This window comes from Watersipora subatra, chromosome 1 (assembly GCF_963576615.1).
Source record: "Watersipora subatra chromosome 1, tzWatSuba1.1, whole genome shotgun sequence".
In the NCBI taxonomy this organism is placed as follows: domain Eukaryota; kingdom Metazoa; phylum Bryozoa; class Gymnolaemata; order Cheilostomatida; family Watersiporidae; genus Watersipora; species Watersipora subatra.
The window spans coordinates 59,187,429-59,205,200 of record NC_088708.1 but is presented as its reverse complement, the minus strand read 5'-3'; the positions used below and the strand labels follow the sequence as shown (position 1 = coordinate 59,205,200).

Genomic DNA, 17,772 nt, shown 5'->3' with positions numbered 1-17,772 from the left:
CATCAACACTCAATGTGGTTTGTTTCGCTACAACAGGATGTGTTTTGGATTGGCATCAAGCCCTGCACAGTTTCAGCGATGCATGGACTCAATGATTGCTGACTTACCTGGAGTTGCAGCATACTTGGATGATCTGATTGTCACTGGTAGCAGTGAGAGTGAGCACTGGTCTAACCTCGACAAACTCTTAGCTAGACTACAGGAGTATGGGCTCCGCATACAAAGAGAGAAATGCGAGTTCTTTAAGAATGCTGTTGAATACCTAGGTCACATAATAGACAAGAACGGCAAGACTCCCTCGAATTCTGCAATAGAGGCTATTGAACAGCTTCCACGACCACAGAACTTACAACAGCTACAGGCGTTTTTGGGCAAGATCAACTATTATGGCTCATACATTGCTGACCTGTCTAGCAAAGCAGCCCCCCTCTACAAGTTTCTTCGTGAAAATGTCGAGTTTGACTGGACTGACGAGTGTGACAAGGCCTTCCATGTTCTTAAAGAAAGTGTCATCAAGGCTACCAAACTTACCCATTTTGACCAGAGTAAACCGCTGGTTCTAGCAACAGACGCATCTAACTATGGAATTGGGGCAGTACTCCTACAAGAGGAAAATGGAGCTGAAAGACCACTAGCACATGCATCAAAGACATTGAGCGTGCACCAAAAGAATTACTCACAGATAGAGAAAGAAGCGCTTTCTATCATCTATGGAGTGACTAAGTTTAGACAGTATCTATATGGGAGACGTTTCACGCTCATTACTGATCATAAACCCCTGGTTGCCATGTTTTCACCAGAAAAGAATATCCCCGTTTTAACAGCTCAGCGACTGCAGAGATGGGCCCTCACACTGATGGCTTATCAGTATGACATCAGGTACAAACCTACAGCACAGCACGGCAATGCAGATGGCTTGTCCAGGTTACCTATAGGGGCAGACCCGAAGTTTGACCATGATGAAGAGAAGGAGAGCATTGAGGTCTCACACACTATACAAGAGGAGCTCGATCATGGTCCCCTTGACGATGAGGCTGTTAAACAAGAAACCATGAAATACACATCACTACAGATAGTGAAAGAGTGGATACTGAATGGCCTTTGGCGCAGTAAGCTTACAGCTAGCTATGAACATTTGCGGCCATATTGGAATATGAGGGAGTCTCTTTTTGTTCATGGGGAGGCTGTGCTTTTGCAACGTGATGGCACTACTAGAGTTGTCATTCCACAGGCTCTGAAGAGTAAAGTGTTAGACTTGCTGCATACATCACACTGGGGTGTAGAAAGAGTAAAACAGCTTGCTCGTCGATACGCATGGTGGCCTAGCATCAATGCAGACATAGAACAGCTAATCAAAGCTTGTGAACCTTGCCGAATCTGTGCTAATGACCCAGCCAAGACTTACCAAAGTTGGCCGTCCACCCAACTACCATGGGAACAAACTCATTTGGATTATGCAGGACCTTTTAAAGGTCAGATGTGGTTGGTTTGTGTAGATGCACATTCCCGATATCCGTACGTTGCTATGCTAGATGTAGGAAAAACTACTTCTAAGGACACAATTGGCGTGCTACGACAGATCTTTGTACATGAAGGTCTTCCTCGGACTATTGTTACAGACAACGGCCCACAATTCGTGTCAAATGAATTTGACCAGTTCTGCACCATGCATGGCATTAAACATATAACATCTCCCGCATTCCATCCTGCATCGAATGGAGAAGCGGAGAGATTTGTCCAGACTCTTAAGCAATCTGTAGAGAAGAATTGTGCAGGAGGGGAGAAAATCAAGACTGCCCTACAACTGTTTTTAACCACTTACAGATGTTTACCTCATCCCTCTTTGAACTGGAAATCACCTGCTGAAGTTCTACATGGACGACAGCCGAGAAATACTCTGACCTTGCTGAAACCAATTCAGAACAAGAAAACTCTTTCACCAGGTCAAGCATCTTCTACATCATCACGGTATGAAGTAGACTCTTTGGTTTATGCAAGGAACTATAGCTCTGGACCTAAGTGGATACCTGGAACGATAATTAACAAGCTGGGTAACATACTGTATGCTGTGCGAACAGACCGTGGTGTATGGAGACGACATGCCAATCAGCTACAAGCTAGACTTCAAGTTAATGATACATCGACCAATGACAATATCATCACAGCTTCAAATGATCTTAACATCCAACCTGCCCAATCTGTACCTGATGACAGGCCAGTACAAAGTCCCAGATATCCTACTCGTAATAGAAGACGACCTGATTACTATGACAGTTCTAAGTTCTAACAAGGTCATGACTAACCATAAACTCAGAATAGTGAGGGAGATGTGTTACATATTAGCTGTGCAGTCAGCTTTCTTTTAGCTGTGCTATAATCGCATAATTGTCTAATAACCGATAGCTATGGGCTTGCTAACAAAGTCAGTTCCTTTATGTGCTTCTTACCTGTTAGCTGTGTTTTCTGTGAGACAAGACTTATTGTGATAATACAATACAACAACTACAATACAACAGTTTCCTTATACAATTTCGTTTGCGCAGTCATTGAAACGATGAATGTAAAAGCACCTCGTCGTAAAAACTGGAGATGCAACATGAAAGACCATGCTCAACGGAAGCTCCATGAATAATCGAAAACCGAACTGTTGTGATTGTATGCGCCTCTTTTGATCTGAACCGTGTTCAGCAAAGCTCAAATCATCTATTGGACGCAAAAACTTTACATCGCCGCAGTTGATAGGATTCGAACCTGTGCGGGCAGAGCCCAATTGATTTCTAGTCAATCGCCTTAACCACTCGGCCACAACTGCTTCTGTTCAGCATAATGTTTGAATGATCTGAAGTCGACAGCGTTACTTATCTAGTCCGTAAGTATTATGACAAGCTAGGTTGAAACATTAAAGTTATAACGGTTTCGACATTTAAAGTTTCATTAAACGACTTTGTTTTAGTTATTATGAAAACTCTGGATGTAAAACCAAGTAATCGCAAAAACTTTTGATATGAAATAAAAGACTTTGCTCTTGCGGAATTCTATGAATGATCGTAAAACCTAAATGTTGTGACTGTGTGTTCCTCACAGTTTTTGGAAAATTTCATCAAGGCTCAAATCATTCATTGGAAGCCAAAAAACTTTTCATCATCGCAGTTGACAGGATTCGAACCTGTGCGGGCATAGCCCAATTGATTTCAAGTCAATCGCCTTAACCACTCGGCCACAACTGCTTACAATTCAAATGAAGATTGATTGTTCCGAAATTGTCAACATTATATATTTAGACAGTTAGTATTAGAACAAGTTATTCTGAAACGTTTAAGTTACAACGGCTTCGAGATTTGAGCTTTCATCCTACAATTTTATTTCCGCCATCATTGAAACACGTATATTTGTTCCAGCCATCATCGAAACTACGAATGTGAAACACACAACTGGCAAAAACTTGAGATACAAAAAAAAAGACTTTGCTTTTGTGAAGTTCCATAAATATTTGCAACACCAATCGAATGTGACAAAACAAGATTCACATTATAAGAACCTATTTCAGTAAAGTTCAAATCATCCAATAGATGCGAAAAGCTTTACATCATCGCAGTTGATAGGATTCGAACCTGTGCGGGCAGAACCCAATTGATTTCTAGTCAATCGCCTTAACCACTCGGCCAACACTGCTTCTGTTCAGCATAATGTTTGAATGATCTGAAGTCGACAGCATTATTTATCTAGTCCGTAAGTATTAGAACAAGTTAGGTTGAAACATTAAAGTTACAACGGTTTCGAGAATTGAGCTTTCATCCTACAATTTTATTTCCGCCATCATTGAAACACGTATATTTGTTCCAGCCATCATCGAGACTACGAATGTAAAACACACAACTGGCAAAAACTTGAGATACAAAATAAAAGACTTTGCTTTTGCGAAGCTCCATAACTATTTGCAACACAAATCGAATGTGACAAAACATGATTCACATTATAAGAACCTTTTTCAACAAAGTTCAAATCATCCAATAGATGCGAAAAGCTTTACATCATCGCAGTTGATAGGATTCGAACCTGTACGGGCAGAACCCAATTGATTTCTAATCAATCGCCTTAACCACTCGGCCACAACTGCTTCTGTTCAGCATAATGTTTGAATGATCTGAAGTCGACAGCGTTATTTATCTAGTCCATAAGTATTAGGACAACCTATGTTGAAACATTAAAGTTAAAACGGTTTCGACATTTAATGTTTCATTAAACGACTTTGTTTTAGCTATTATGAAAACTCCGGATGTAAAATCAAATAATCGCAAAAACTTTTGATATGAAATAAAAGACTTTGCTCTTGCGGATTTCTATGAATGATTGTAAAACCTAAATGTTGTGACTGTGTGTTCCTTACATTTCTTGGAAAATTTTCGTCAAGGCTCAAATCATTCATTGGAAGGCAAAAAACTTTGCATCATCACAGTTGACAGGATTCGAACCTGTGCAGGCACAGCCCAATTGATTTCAAGTCAATTGCCTCAACCAATCGGCCCCAACTGCTTAAATTGTAAATGAAGTTTGATCGTTCGGAAGTCGTCAACGTTATATATCTAGACACTAAGTATTAGAACAAGTTATTCTCAAGCATTCACATATATAGAGGTTAAAACGGTTTCGCGATTTGAGGTTTCCTTATACAATTTCGTTTGCGCAGTCATTGAAACGATGAATGTAAAAGCACCTTGTCGTAAAAACTGGAGATGCAACATGAAAGACCATGCCAACCGGAAGCTCCATGAATAATCGAAAACCGAACTGTTGTGATTGTATGCGCCTCTTTTGATCTGAACCGGGTTCAGCAAAGCTCCAATCATCTATTGGACGCAAAAAACTTTACATCGCTGCAGTTGACAGGATTCGAACCTGTGCAGGCATAGCCCAATTCATTTCAAGTCAATCGCCTTAACCACTCGACCACAACTGCTTACGTTTTAAATGAAGATTGATCGTTCAGAAATTGTCAACATCATATATTTAGACAGTTAGTATTAGAACAAGTTATTCTGAAACGTTTAAATTACAACGGTTTCGAGATTTGAGCTTTCATCATACAATTTTATTTCGTCCATCATTGAAACACGTATATTTGTTCCAGCCATCATCGAAACTACGAATGTAAAACACACTACTGGCAAAAACTTGAGATACAAAATAAAAGACTTTGCTTTTGTGAAGTTCCATAAATATTTGCAACACCAACCGAATGTGACAAAACAAGATTCACATTATAAGAACCTATTTCAGTAAAGTTCAAATCATCCAATAGATGCGAAAAGCTTTACATCATCGCAGTTGAAAGGATTCGAACCTGTGCGGGCAGAGCCCAATTGATTTCTAGTCAATCGCCTTAACCACTCGACCACAACTGCTTCTGTTCAGCATAATGTTTGAATGATCTGAAGTCGACAGCATTATTTATCTAGTCCGTAAGTATTAGAACAAGTTAGGTTGAAACATTAAAGTTACAACGGTTTCGAGAATTGAGCTTTCATCCTACAATTTTATTTCCGCCATCATTGAAACACGTATATTTGTTCCAGCCATCATCGAGACTACGAATGTAAAACACACTACTGGCAAAAACTTGAGATACAAAACAAAAGACTTTGCTTTTGCGAAGCTCCATAAATATTTGCAACACCAATCGAATGTGACAAAACATGATTCACATTATAAGAACCTTTTTCAACAAAGTTCAAATCATCCAATAGATGCGAAAAGCTTTACATCATCGCAGTTGACAGGATTCCAACCTGTGCGGGCAGAGCCCAATTGATTTCTAATCAATCGCCTTAACCACTCAGCCACAACTGCTTCTGTTCAGCATAATGTTTGAATGATCTGAAGTCGACAGCGTTATTTATCTAGTCCATAAGTATTAGGACAAGCTATGTTGAAACATTAAAGTTACAACGGTTTCGACATTTAAAGTTTCATTAAACCACTTTGTTTGAGCTATTTTGAAAACTCTGGATGTAAAACCAAGTAATCGCAAAAACTTTTGATATGAAATAAAAGACTTTGCTCTTGCGGAATTCTATGAATGAACGTAAAACCTAAATGTTGTGATTGTAGGTGCCTCACATTTTTTGGAAAATTTTCGTCAAGGCTCAAATCATTCATTGGAAGCCAAAAAACTTTGCACCATCGCGGCTGACAGGATTCGAACTTGTGCAGGCACAGCCCAAATGATTTCAAGTCAATCTCCTCAACCAACCGACCCCAACTGCTTAAATTGTAAATGAAGTTTGATCGTTCGGAAGTCGTCAACGTTATATATCTAGACAGTAAGTATTAGAACAAGTTATTCTCAAGCATTTACATATATAGAGGTTAAAACGGTTTTGCGATTTGAGGTTTGCAAATACAATTTCGTTTGCGCAGTCATTGAAACGATGAATGTAAAACCACCTTGTCGTAAAAACTGGAGATGCAACATGAAAGACTATGCTCACCGGAAGTTCCATGAATAATCGAAAACCGAACTGTTGTGATTGTATGCGCCTCTTTTGATCTGAACCGTGTTCAGCAAAGCGCAAATCATCTATTGGACGCAAAAAACTTTATATCACCGCAGTTGACAGGATTCGAACCTGTGCGGGCATAGCCCAATTGATTTCAAGTCGATCGCCTTAACCACTCGGCCACAACTGCTTGCGTTTTAAATGAAGATTGATTGTTCCGAAATTGTCAACATTATATATTTAGACAGTTAGTATTAGAACAAGTTATTCTGAAACGTTTTAGTTACAACGGTTTCGAGATTTGAGCTTTCATCCTACAATTTTATTTCCGCCATCATTGAAACACGTATATTTGTTCCAGCCATCATCGAAACTACGAATGTAAAACACACAACTGGCAAAAACTTGAGATACAAAATAAAACACTTTGCTTTTGTGAAGTTCCATAAATATTTGCAACACCAATCGAATGTGACAAAACAAGATTCACATTATAAGAACCTTTTTCAGTAAAGTTCAAATCATCCAATAGATGCGAAAAGCTTTACATCATCGCAGTTGACAGGATTTGAACCTGTGCGGGCAGAGCCCAATTGATTTCGAGTCAATCGCCTTAACCACTCAGCCACAACTGCTTCTGTTCAGCATAATGTTCGAATGATCTGAAGACGACAGCAATATTTATCTAGCCCGTAAGTATTAGGACAAGCTATGTTGAAACATTAAAGTTACAACGGTTTCGACATTTAAAGTTTCATTAAACGACTTTGTTTGAGCTATTTTGAAAACTCTGGATGTAAAACCAAGTAATCGCAAAAACTTTTGATATGAAATAAAAGATTTTGCTCTTGCGGAGTTCTATGAATGAACGTAAAACCTAAATGTTGTGATTGTAGGTGCCTCACATTATTTGGAAAATTTTCGTCAAGGCTCAAATCATTCATTGGAAGCCAAAAAACTTTGCACCTTCGCAGCTGACAGGATTCGAACCTGTGCTGGCACAGCCCAATTGATTTCAAGTCAATCGCCTCAACCAACCGACCCCAACTGCTTAAATTGTAAATGAAGTTTGATCGTTCGGAAGTCGTCAACGTTATATATCTAGACAGTAAGTATTGGAAGAAGTTATTCTCAAGCATTTACATATATAGAGGTTAAAACGGTTTCGCGATTTGAGGTTTCCTTATACAATTTCGTTTGCGCAGTCATTGAAACGATGAATGTAAAACCACCTTGTCGTAAAAACTGGAGATGCAACATGAAAGACCATGCTCACCGGAAGCTCCATGAATAATCGAAAACCAAACTGTTGTGATTGTATGCGCCTCTTTTGATCTGAACCGTGTTCAGCTAAGCTCAAATCATCTATTGGACGCAAAAAACTTTACATCGCCGCAGTTGACAGGATTCGAACCTGTGCAGGCATAGCCCAATTGATTTCAAGTCAATCGCCTTAACCACTCGGCCACAACTGCTTACAATTTAAATGAAGATTGATTGTTCCGAAATTGTCAACATTATATATTTAGACAGTTAGTATTAGAACAAGTTATTCTGAAACGTTTAAGTTACAACGGTTTCGAGATTTGAGCTTTCATCCTACAATTTTATTTCCGCCATCATTGAAACACGTATATTTGTTCCAGCCATCATCGAAACTACGAATGTAAAACACACTACTGGCAAAAACTTGAGATACAAAATAAAAGACTTTGCTTTTGTGAAGTTCCATAAATATTTGCAACACCAATCGATTGTGACAAAACAAGATTCACATTATAAGAACCTATTTCAGTAAAGTTCAAATCATCCAATAGATGTGAAAAGCTTTACATCATCGCAGTTGACAGGATTCGAACTTGTGCGGGCAGAGCCCAATTGATTTCTAGTCAATCGCCTTAACCACTCGGCCACAACTGCTTCTGTTCAGCATAATGTGTGAATGATCTCAAGTCGACAGCGTTATTTATCTAGCCCCTAAGTATTAGGTCAAGCGAGGTTGAAACATTACAGTTACAACGGTTTCGAGATTTGAGCTTTCATCCTACAATTTTATTTCCGCCATCATTGAAACACGTATATTTGTTCCAGCCATCATCGAAACTACGAATATAAAACACACAACTGGCAAAAACTTGAGATACAAAATAAAAGACTTTGCTTTTGTGAAGTTCCATAAATATTTGCAACACCAATCGAATGTGACAAAACAAGATTCACATTATAAGAACCTATTTCAGTAAAGTTCAAATCATCCAATAGATGCAAAAAGCTTTACATCATTGCAGTTGACAGGATTCGAACCTGTGCGAGCAGAGCCCAATTGATTTCTAATCAATCGCCTTAACCACTCGGCCACGACTGCTTTCGTTTTAAATGAAGATTGATTGTTCCGAATATGTCAACATTATATATTTAGACAGTTAGTATTAGAACAAGTTATTCTGAAACGTTTAAATTACAACGGTTTCGAGATTTGAGCTTTTATCCTACAATTTTATTTCCGCCCTCATTGAAACACGTATATTTGTTTCAGCCATCATCGAAACTACGAATGTAAAACACACTACTGGCAAAAACTTGAGATACAAAATAAAAGACTTTGCTTTTGTGAAGTTCCATAAATATTTGCAACCCCTAACGAATGTGACAAAACTTGATTCACATTATAAGAACCTATTTCAGTAAAGTTCAAATCATCCAATAGATGTGAAAAGCTTTACATCATCGCAGTTGACAGGATTCGAACTTGTGCGGGCAGAGCCCAATTGATTTCTAGTCAATCGCCTTAACCACTCGGCCACAACTGCTTCTGTTCAGCATAATGTTTGAATGATCTGAAGTCGACAGCATTATTTATCTAGTCCGTAAGTATTAGGACAAGTTATGTTGAAACATTAAAGTTACAACGGTTTCGAGATTTGAGCTTTCATCCTACAATTTTATTTCCGCCATCATTAAAACACGTATATTTGTTCCAGCCATCATCGAAACTCCGAATGTAAAACACACAACTGGCAAAAACTTGAGATACAAATTAAAAGACTTTGCTTTTGTGAAGTTCCATAAATATTTCCAACACCAATCGAATGTGACAAAACATGATTCACATTATAAGAACCTTTTTCAACAAAGTTCAAATCATCCAATAGATGCGAAAAGCTTTACATCATCGCAGTTGACAGGATTCGAACCTGTGCGGGCAGAGCCCAATTGATTTCTAGTCAATCGCCTTAACCACTCGGCCACAACTGCTTCTGTTCAGCGTAATGTTTGAATGATCTGAAGTCGACAGCATTATTTATCTAGTCCGTAAGTATTAGAACAAGTTAGGTTGAAACATTAAAGTTACAACGGTTTCGAGAATTGAGCTTTTATCCTACAATTTTATTTCCGCCATCATTGAAACACGTATATTTGTTCCAGCCATCATCGAGACTACGAATGTAAAGCACACAACTGGCAAAAACTTGAGATACAAAACAAAAGACTTTGCTTTTGCGAAGCTCCATAAATATTTGCAACACCAATCGAATGTGACAAAACATGATTCACATTATAAGAACCTTTTTCAACAAAGTTCAAATCATCCAATAGATGCGAAAAGCTTTACATCATCGCAGTTGACAGGATTCAAACCTGTGCGGGCAGAGCTTAATTGATTTCTAATCAATCGCCTTAACCACTCGGCCACAACTGCTTCTGTTCAGCATAATGTTTGAATGATCTGAAGTCGACAGCGTTATTTATCTAGTCCATAAGTATTAGGACAAGCTATGTTGAAACATTAAAGTTACAACGGTTTCGACATTTAAAGTTTCATTAAACGACTTTGTTTTAGCTATTATGAAAACTCCGGATGTAAAATCAAATAATCGCAAAAACTTTTGATATGAAATAAAAGACTTTGCTTTTGCGGAATTCTATGAATGATCGTAAAACCTAAATGTTGTGATTGTAGGTGCCTCACATTTTTTGGAAAATTTTCGTCAAGGCTCAAATCATTCATTGGAAGCCAAAAAATTTTGCACCATCGCAGCTGATAGGATTCGAACCTGTGCAGGCACAGCCCAATTGATTTCAAGTCAATCGCCTCAACCAACCGACCCCAACTGCTTAAATTGTAAATGAAGTTTGATCGTTCGGAAGTCGTCAATGTTATATATCTAGACAGTAAGTATTAGAACAAGTTATTCTCAAGCATTTACATATATAGAGGTTAAAACGGTTTCGCGATTTGAGGTTTCCTTATACAATTTCGTTTGCGCAGTCATTGAAACGATGAATGTAAAACCACCTTGTCGTAAAAACTAGAGATGCAACATGGAAGACCATGCTCACCGGAAGCTCCATGAATAATCGAAAACCGAACTGTTGTGATTGTATGCGCCTCTTTTGATCTGAACCGTGTTCAGCAAAGCTCAAATCATCTATTGGACGCAAAAAACTTTACATCGCCGCAGTTGAGAGGATTCGAACCTGTGCGGGCATAGCCCAATTGATTTCAAGTCAATCGCCTTAACCACTCGACCACAACTGCTTACGTTTTAAATGAAGATTGATTGTTCCGAAATTGTCAACATTATATATTTAGACAGTTAGTATTAGAACAAGTTATTCTGAAACGTTTTAGTTACAACGGTTTCAAGATTTGAGCTTTCATCATACAATTTTATTTCCGCCATCATTAAAACACGTATATTTGTTCCAGCCATCATCGAAACTACGAATGTAAAACACACTACTGGCAAAAACTTGAGATACAAAATAAAAGACTTTGCTTTTGTGAAGTTCCATAAATATTTGCAACACCAATCGAATGTGACAAAACAAGATTCACATTATAAGAACCTATTTCAGTAAAGTTCAAATCATCCAATAGATGCGAAAAGGTTTACATCATCACAGTTGACAGGATTCGAACCTGTGCGCGCAGAGCCCAATTGATTTCTAGTCAATCGCCTTAACCACTCGACCACAACTGCTTCTGTTCAGCATAATGTTTGAATGATCTGAAGTCGACAGCATTATTTATCTAGTCCGTAAGTATTAGGACAAGTTATGTTGAAACATTAAAGTTACAACGGTTTCGAGATTTGAGCTTTCATCCTACAATTTTATTTCCGCCATCATTGAAACACGTATATTTGTTCCAGCCATCATCGAAACTACGAATGTAAAACACACAACTGGCAAAAACTTGAGATACAAAATAAAAGACTTTGCTTTTGTGAAGTTCCATAAATATTTGCAACACCAATCGAATGTGACAAAACATGATTCACATTATAAGAACCTTTTTCAACAAAGTTCAAATCATCCAATAGATGCGAAAAGCTTTACATCATCGCAGTTGACAGGATTCGAACCTGTGCGGGCAGAGCTTAATTGATTTCTAATCAATTGCCTTAACCACTCGACCACAACTGCTTCTGTTCAGCATAATGTTTGAATGATCTGAAGTCGACAGCGTTATTTATCTAGTCCATAAATATTAGGACAAGCTATGTTGAAACATTAAATTTACAACGGTTTCGAGAATTATGCTTTCATCCTACAATTTTATTTCCGCCATCATTGAAACACGTATATTTGTTCCAGCCATCATCGAGACTACGAATGTAAAACACACAACTGGCAAAAACTTGAGATACAAAACAAAAGACTTTGCTTTTGCGAAGCTCCATAAATATTTGCAACACCAATCGAATGTGACAAAACATGTTTCACATTATAAGAACCTATTTCAGTAAAGTTCAAATCATCCAATAGATGCGAAAAGCTTCACATCATCGCAGTTGACAGGATTCGAACCTGTGCGGGCAGAGCCCAATTGATTTCGAGTCAATCGCCTTAACCACTCGGCCACAACTGCTTCTGTTCAGCATAATGTTTGAATGATCTGAAGTCGACAGCGTTATTTATCCAGCCCGTAAGTATTAGGTCAACCTATGTTGAAACATTAAAGTTACAACGGTTTCGACATTTAAAGTTTCATTAAACGACTTTGTTTTAGCTATTATGAAAACTCCGGATGTAAAATCAAATAATCGCAAAAACTTTTGATATGAAATAAAAGACTTTGCTTTTGCGGATTTCTATGAATGATCATAAAACCTAAATGTTGTGACTGTGTGTTCCTTACATTTCTTGGAAAATTTTCGTCAAGGCTCAAATCATTCATTGGAAGGCAAAACACTTTGCATCATCACAGTTGACAAGATTCGAACCTGTGCAGGCACAGCCCAATTGATTTCAAGTCAATCGCCTCAACCAATCGGCCCCAACTGCTTAAATTGTAAATGAAGTTTGATCGTTCGGAAGTCGTCAACGTTATATATCTAGACAGTAAGTATTAGAACAAGTTATTCTCAAGCATTCACATATATAGAGGTTAAAACGGTTTCGCGATTTGAGGTTTCCTTATACAATTTCGTTTGCGCAGTCATTGAAACGATGAATGTAAAACCACCTTGTCGTAAAAACTAGAGATGCAACATGGAAGACCATGCTCACCGGAAGCTCCATGAATAATCGAAAACCAAACTGTTGTGATTGTATGCGCCTCTTTTGATCTGAACCGTGTTCAGCAAAGCTCAAATCATCTATTGGACGCAAAAAACTTTACATCGCCGCAGTTGAGAGGATTCGAACCTGTGCGGGCATAGCCCAATTGATTTCAAGTCAATCACCTTAACCACTCGACCACAACTGCTTACGTTTTAAATGAAGATTGATTGTTCTGAAATTGTCAACATTATATATTTAGACAGTTAGTATTAGAACAAGTTATTCTGAAACGTTTTAGTTACAACGGTTTCGAGATTTGAGCTTTCATCCTACAATTTTATTTCCGCCATCATTGAAACACGTATATTTGTTCCAGCCATCATCGAAACTACGAATGTAAAACACATTACTGGCAAAAACTTGAGATACAAAATAAAAGACTTTGCTTTTGTGAAGTTCCATAAATATTTGCAACACCAATCGAATGTGACAAAACATGATTCACATTATAAGAACCTTTTTCAACAAAGTTCAAATCATCTAATAGATGCGAAAAGCTTTACATCATCGCAGTTGACAGGATTCGAACCTGTGCGGGCAGAGCTTAATTGATTTCTAATCAATCGCCTTAACCACTCGACCACAACTGCTTCTGTTCAGCATAATGTTTGAATGATCTGAAGTCGACAGCGTTATTTATCTAGTCCATAAATATTAGGACAAGCTATGTTGAAACATTAAATTTACAACGGTTTCGAGAATTATGCTTTCATCCTACAATTTTATTTCCGCCATCATTGAAACACGTATATTTGTTCCAGCCATCATCGAAACTACGAATGTAAAACACATTACTGGCAAAAACTTGAGATACAAAATAAAAGACTTTGCTTTTGTGAAGTTCCATAAATATTTGCAACACCAATCGAATGTGACAAAACAAGATTCACATTATAAGAACCTATTTCAGTAAAGTTCAAATCATCCAATAGATGCGAAAAGGTTTACATCATCACAGTTGACAGGATTCGAACCTGTGCGCGCAGAGCCCAATTGATTTCTAGTCAATCGCCTTAACCACTCGGCCACAACTGCTTCTGTTCAGCATAATGTTTGAATGATCTGAAGTCGACAGCATTATTTATCTAGTCCGTAAGTATTAGGACAAGTTATGTTGAAACATTAAAGTTACAACGGTTTCGAGATTTGAGCTTTCATCCTACAATTTTACTTCCGCCATCGTTGAAACACGTATATTTGTTCCAGCCATCATCGAAACTACGAATGTAAAACACACTACTGGCAAAAACTTGAGATACAAAATAAAAGACTTTGCTTTTGTGAAGTTCCATAAATATTTGCAACACCAATCGAATGTGACAAAACAAGATTCACATTATAAGAACCTATTTCAGTAAAGTTCAAATCATCTAATAGATGCGAAAAGCTTTACATCATCGCAGTTGACAGGATTCGAACCTGTGCGGGCAGAGCGCAATTGATTTCGAGTCAATCGCCTTAACCACTCGACCACAACTGCTTCTGTTCAGCATAATGTTTGAATGATCTGAAGTCGACAGCATTATTTATCTAGTCCGTAAGTATTAGGACAAGTTATGTTGAAACATTAAAGTTACAACGGTTTCGAGATTTGAGCTTTCATCCTACAATTTTATTTCCGCCATCATTGAAACACGTATATTTGTTCCAGCCATCATCGAAACTACGAATGTAAAACACACTACTGGCAAAAACTTGAGATACAAAATAAAACACTTTGCTTTTGTGAAGTTCCATAAATATTTGCAACACCAATCGAATGTGACAAAACAAGATTCACATTATAAGAACCTATTTCAGTAAAGTTCAAATCATCCAATACATGCGAAAAGCTTTACATCAGCGCAGTTGACCGGATTCGAACCTGTGCGGGCAGAGCCCAATTGATTTCGAGTCAATCGCCTTAACCACTCGGCCACAACTGCTTCTGTTCAAAATAATGTTTGAATGATCTAAAGTCGACAGCGTTATTTATCTAGCCCGTAAGTATTAGGACAACCTATGTTGAAACATTAAAGTTACAACGGTTTCGACATTTAATGTTTCATTAAACGACTTTGTTTGAGCTACTTTGAAAACTCTGGATGTAACACCAAGTAATCGCAAAAACTTTTGATATGAAATAAAAGACTTTGCTTTTGCGGAATTCTATGAATGATCGTAAAACCTAAATGTTGTAATTGTAGGTGCCTCACATTTTTTGGAAAATTTTCGTCAAGGCTCAAATCATTCATTGGAAGCCAAAAAACTTTGCACCATCGCAGCTGATAGGATTCGAACCTGTGCAGGCACAGCCCAATTGATTTCAAGTCAATCGCCTCAACCAACCGACCCCAACTGCTTAAATTGTAAATGAAGTTTGATCGTTCGGAAGTCGTCAATGTTATATATCTAGACAGTAAGTATTAGAACAAGTTATTCTCAAGCATTTACATATATAGAGGTTAAAACGGTTTCGCGATTTGAGGTTTCCTTATACAATTTCGTTTGCGCAGTCATTGAAACGATGAATGTAAAACCACCTTGTCGTAAAAACTAGAGATGCAACATGGAAGACCATGCTCACCGGAAGCTCCATGAATAATCGAAAACCGAACTTTTGTGATTGTATGCGCCTCTTTTGATCTGAACCGTGTTCAGCAAAGCTCAAATCATCTATTGGACGCAAAAAACTTTACATCACCACAGTTGAGAGGATTCGAACCTGTGCGGGCATAGCCCAATTGATTTCAAGTCAATCACCTTAACCACTCGACCACAACTGCTTACGTTTTAAATGAAGATTGATTGTTCCGAAATTGGCAACATTATATATTTAGACAGTTAGTATTAGAACAAGTTATTCTGAAACGTTTTAGTTACAACGGTTTCGAGATTTGAGCTTTCATCATACAATTTTATTTCCGCCATCATTAAAACACGTATATTTGTTCCAGCCATCATCGAAACTACGAATGTAAAACACACTACTGGCAAAAACTTGAGATACAAAATAAAACACTTTGCTTTTGTGAAGTTCCATAAATATTTGCAACACCAATCGAATGTGACAAAACAAGATTCACATTATAAGAACCTATTTCAGTAAAGTTCAAATCATCCAATACATGCGAAAAGCTTTACATCAGCGCAGTTGACCGGATTCGAACCTGTGCGGGCAGAGCCCAATTGATTTCGAGTCAATCGCCTTAACCACTCGGCCACAACTGCTTCTGTTCAGAACAATGTTTGAATGATCTAAAGTCGACAGCGTTATTTATCTAGCCCGTAAGTATTAGGACAACCTATGTTGAAACATTAAAGTTACAACGGTTTCGACATTTAATGTTTCATTAAACGACTTTGTTTGAGCTACTTTGAAAACTCTGGATGTAACACCAAGTAATCGCAAAAACTTTTGATATGAAATAAAAGACTTTGCTTTTGCGGAATTCTATGAATGATCGTAAAACCTAAATGTTGTAATTGTAGGTGCCTCACATTTTTTGGAAAATTTTCGTCAAGGCTCAAATCATTCATTGGAAGCCAAAAAACTTTGCACCATCGCAGCTGATAGGATTCGAACCTGTGCAGGCACAGCCCAATTGATTTCAAGTCAATCGCCTCAACCAACCGACCCCAACTGCTTAAATTGTAAATGAAGTTTGATCGTTCGGAAGTCGTCAATGTTATATATCTAGACAGTAAGTATTAGAACAAGTTATTCTCAAGCATTTACATATATAGAGGTTAAAACGGTTTCGCGATTTGAGGTTTCCTTATACAATTTCGTTTGCGCAGTCATTGAAACGATGAATGTAAAACCACCTTGTCGTAAAAACTAGAGATGCAACATGGAAGACCATGCTCACCGGAAGCTCCATGAATAATCGAAAACCGAACTTTTGTGATTGTATGCGCCTCTTTTGATCTGAACCGTGTTCAGCAAAGCTCAAATCATCTATTGGACGCAAAAAACTTTACATCGCCGCAGTTGAGAGGATTCGAACCTGTGCGGGCATAGCCCAATTGATTTCAAGTCAATCGCCTTAACCATTCGACCACAACTGCTTACGTTTTAAATGAAGATTGATTGTTCCGAAATTGTCAACATTATATATTTAGACAGTTAGTATTAGAACAAGTTATTCTGAAACGTTTTAGTTACAACGGTTTCGAGATTTGAGCTTTCATCATACAATTTTATTTCCGCCATCATTAAAACACGTATATTTGTTCCAGCCATCATCGAAACTACGAATGTAAAACACACTACTGGCAAAAACTTGAGATACAAAATAAAAGACTTTGCTTTTGTGAAGTTCCATAAATATTTGCAACACCAATCGAATGTGACAAAACAAGATTCACATTATAAGAACCTATTTCAGTAAAGTTCAAATCATCCAATAGATGCGAAAAGGTTTACATCATCACAGTTGACAGGATTCGAACCTGTGCGCGCAGAGCCCAATTGATTTCTAGTCAATCGCCTTAACCACTCGACCACAACTGCTTCTGTTCAGCATAATGTTTGAATGATCTGAAGTCGACAGCATTATTTATCTAGTCCGTAAGTATTAGGACAAGTTATGTTGAAACATTAAAGTTACAACGGTTTCGAGATTTGAGCTTTCATCCTACAATTTTATTTCCGCCATCATTGAAACACGTATATTTGTTCCAGCCATCATCGAAACTACGAATGTAAAACACACTACTGGCA

General features: G+C 37.8%; 28 non-coding genes across 28 annotated transcripts; all 28 read right to left on the bottom strand.

The window, feature by feature from the left end:
- Positions 1-2,730: 2,730 nt before the first annotated feature.
- On the bottom strand, positions 2,731-2,812 carry Trnas-aga (transfer RNA serine (anticodon AGA)). Its single transcript has one exon. It is a non-coding gene; the product is annotated as a tRNA-Ser (tRNA).
- A 333-nt stretch (positions 2,813-3,145) lies between these two features.
- Positions 3,146-3,227, bottom strand: Trnas-uga (transfer RNA serine (anticodon UGA)). Its single transcript has one exon. It is a non-coding gene; the product is annotated as a tRNA-Ser (tRNA).
- A 363-nt stretch (positions 3,228-3,590) lies between these two features.
- Positions 3,591-3,672, bottom strand: Trnas-aga (transfer RNA serine (anticodon AGA)). Its single transcript has one exon. It is a non-coding gene; the product is annotated as a tRNA-Ser (tRNA).
- Positions 3,673-4,035: 363 nt separating this feature from the next.
- Positions 4,036-4,117, bottom strand: Trnas-aga (transfer RNA serine (anticodon AGA)). The gene has a single exon. It is a non-coding gene; the product is annotated as a tRNA-Ser (tRNA).
- Positions 4,118-4,875: 758 nt separating this feature from the next.
- Positions 4,876-4,957, bottom strand: Trnas-uga (transfer RNA serine (anticodon UGA)). Its single transcript has one exon. It is a non-coding gene; the product is annotated as a tRNA-Ser (tRNA).
- A 363-nt stretch (positions 4,958-5,320) lies between these two features.
- Positions 5,321-5,402, bottom strand: Trnas-aga (transfer RNA serine (anticodon AGA)). Its single transcript has one exon. It is a non-coding gene; the product is annotated as a tRNA-Ser (tRNA).
- A 363-nt stretch (positions 5,403-5,765) lies between these two features.
- Positions 5,766-5,847, bottom strand: Trnas-aga (transfer RNA serine (anticodon AGA)). The gene has a single exon. It is a non-coding gene; the product is annotated as a tRNA-Ser (tRNA).
- A 758-nt stretch (positions 5,848-6,605) lies between these two features.
- Trnas-uga (transfer RNA serine (anticodon UGA)) lies at positions 6,606-6,687 on the bottom strand. Its single transcript has one exon. It is a non-coding gene; the product is annotated as a tRNA-Ser (tRNA).
- A 363-nt stretch (positions 6,688-7,050) lies between these two features.
- Positions 7,051-7,132, bottom strand: Trnas-cga (transfer RNA serine (anticodon CGA)). Its single transcript has one exon. It is a non-coding gene; the product is annotated as a tRNA-Ser (tRNA).
- Positions 7,133-7,890: 758 nt separating this feature from the next.
- Trnas-uga (transfer RNA serine (anticodon UGA)) lies at positions 7,891-7,972 on the bottom strand. The gene has a single exon. It is a non-coding gene; the product is annotated as a tRNA-Ser (tRNA).
- A 363-nt stretch (positions 7,973-8,335) lies between these two features.
- Trnas-aga (transfer RNA serine (anticodon AGA)) lies at positions 8,336-8,417 on the bottom strand. The gene has a single exon. It is a non-coding gene; the product is annotated as a tRNA-Ser (tRNA).
- Positions 8,418-8,780: 363 nt separating this feature from the next.
- Positions 8,781-8,862, bottom strand: Trnas-aga (transfer RNA serine (anticodon AGA)). Its single transcript has one exon. It is a non-coding gene; the product is annotated as a tRNA-Ser (tRNA).
- A 363-nt stretch (positions 8,863-9,225) lies between these two features.
- Positions 9,226-9,307, bottom strand: Trnas-aga (transfer RNA serine (anticodon AGA)). Its single transcript has one exon. It is a non-coding gene; the product is annotated as a tRNA-Ser (tRNA).
- Positions 9,308-9,670: 363 nt separating this feature from the next.
- Positions 9,671-9,752, bottom strand: Trnas-aga (transfer RNA serine (anticodon AGA)). Its single transcript has one exon. It is a non-coding gene; the product is annotated as a tRNA-Ser (tRNA).
- A 363-nt stretch (positions 9,753-10,115) lies between these two features.
- Trnas-aga (transfer RNA serine (anticodon AGA)) lies at positions 10,116-10,197 on the bottom strand. The gene has a single exon. It is a non-coding gene; the product is annotated as a tRNA-Ser (tRNA).
- Positions 10,198-10,955: 758 nt separating this feature from the next.
- Trnas-uga (transfer RNA serine (anticodon UGA)) lies at positions 10,956-11,037 on the bottom strand. Its single transcript has one exon. It is a non-coding gene; the product is annotated as a tRNA-Ser (tRNA).
- Positions 11,038-11,400: 363 nt separating this feature from the next.
- Trnas-aga (transfer RNA serine (anticodon AGA)) lies at positions 11,401-11,482 on the bottom strand. The gene has a single exon. It is a non-coding gene; the product is annotated as a tRNA-Ser (tRNA).
- Positions 11,483-11,845: 363 nt separating this feature from the next.
- Positions 11,846-11,927, bottom strand: Trnas-aga (transfer RNA serine (anticodon AGA)). Its single transcript has one exon. It is a non-coding gene; the product is annotated as a tRNA-Ser (tRNA).
- Positions 11,928-12,290: 363 nt separating this feature from the next.
- Positions 12,291-12,372, bottom strand: Trnas-cga (transfer RNA serine (anticodon CGA)). Its single transcript has one exon. It is a non-coding gene; the product is annotated as a tRNA-Ser (tRNA).
- Positions 12,373-13,130: 758 nt separating this feature from the next.
- Positions 13,131-13,212, bottom strand: Trnas-uga (transfer RNA serine (anticodon UGA)). Its single transcript has one exon. It is a non-coding gene; the product is annotated as a tRNA-Ser (tRNA).
- A 363-nt stretch (positions 13,213-13,575) lies between these two features.
- Trnas-aga (transfer RNA serine (anticodon AGA)) lies at positions 13,576-13,657 on the bottom strand. Its single transcript has one exon. It is a non-coding gene; the product is annotated as a tRNA-Ser (tRNA).
- A 363-nt stretch (positions 13,658-14,020) lies between these two features.
- On the bottom strand, positions 14,021-14,102 carry Trnas-aga (transfer RNA serine (anticodon AGA)). Its single transcript has one exon. It is a non-coding gene; the product is annotated as a tRNA-Ser (tRNA).
- Positions 14,103-14,465: 363 nt separating this feature from the next.
- Trnas-cga (transfer RNA serine (anticodon CGA)) lies at positions 14,466-14,547 on the bottom strand. The gene has a single exon. It is a non-coding gene; the product is annotated as a tRNA-Ser (tRNA).
- Positions 14,548-14,910: 363 nt separating this feature from the next.
- Positions 14,911-14,992, bottom strand: Trnas-cga (transfer RNA serine (anticodon CGA)). The gene has a single exon. It is a non-coding gene; the product is annotated as a tRNA-Ser (tRNA).
- A 758-nt stretch (positions 14,993-15,750) lies between these two features.
- Positions 15,751-15,832, bottom strand: Trnas-uga (transfer RNA serine (anticodon UGA)). Its single transcript has one exon. It is a non-coding gene; the product is annotated as a tRNA-Ser (tRNA).
- A 363-nt stretch (positions 15,833-16,195) lies between these two features.
- On the bottom strand, positions 16,196-16,277 carry Trnas-cga (transfer RNA serine (anticodon CGA)). Its single transcript has one exon. It is a non-coding gene; the product is annotated as a tRNA-Ser (tRNA).
- A 758-nt stretch (positions 16,278-17,035) lies between these two features.
- Trnas-uga (transfer RNA serine (anticodon UGA)) lies at positions 17,036-17,117 on the bottom strand. Its single transcript has one exon. It is a non-coding gene; the product is annotated as a tRNA-Ser (tRNA).
- Positions 17,118-17,480: 363 nt separating this feature from the next.
- Trnas-aga (transfer RNA serine (anticodon AGA)) lies at positions 17,481-17,562 on the bottom strand. The gene has a single exon. It is a non-coding gene; the product is annotated as a tRNA-Ser (tRNA).
- Positions 17,563-17,772: the final 210 nt, after the last annotated feature.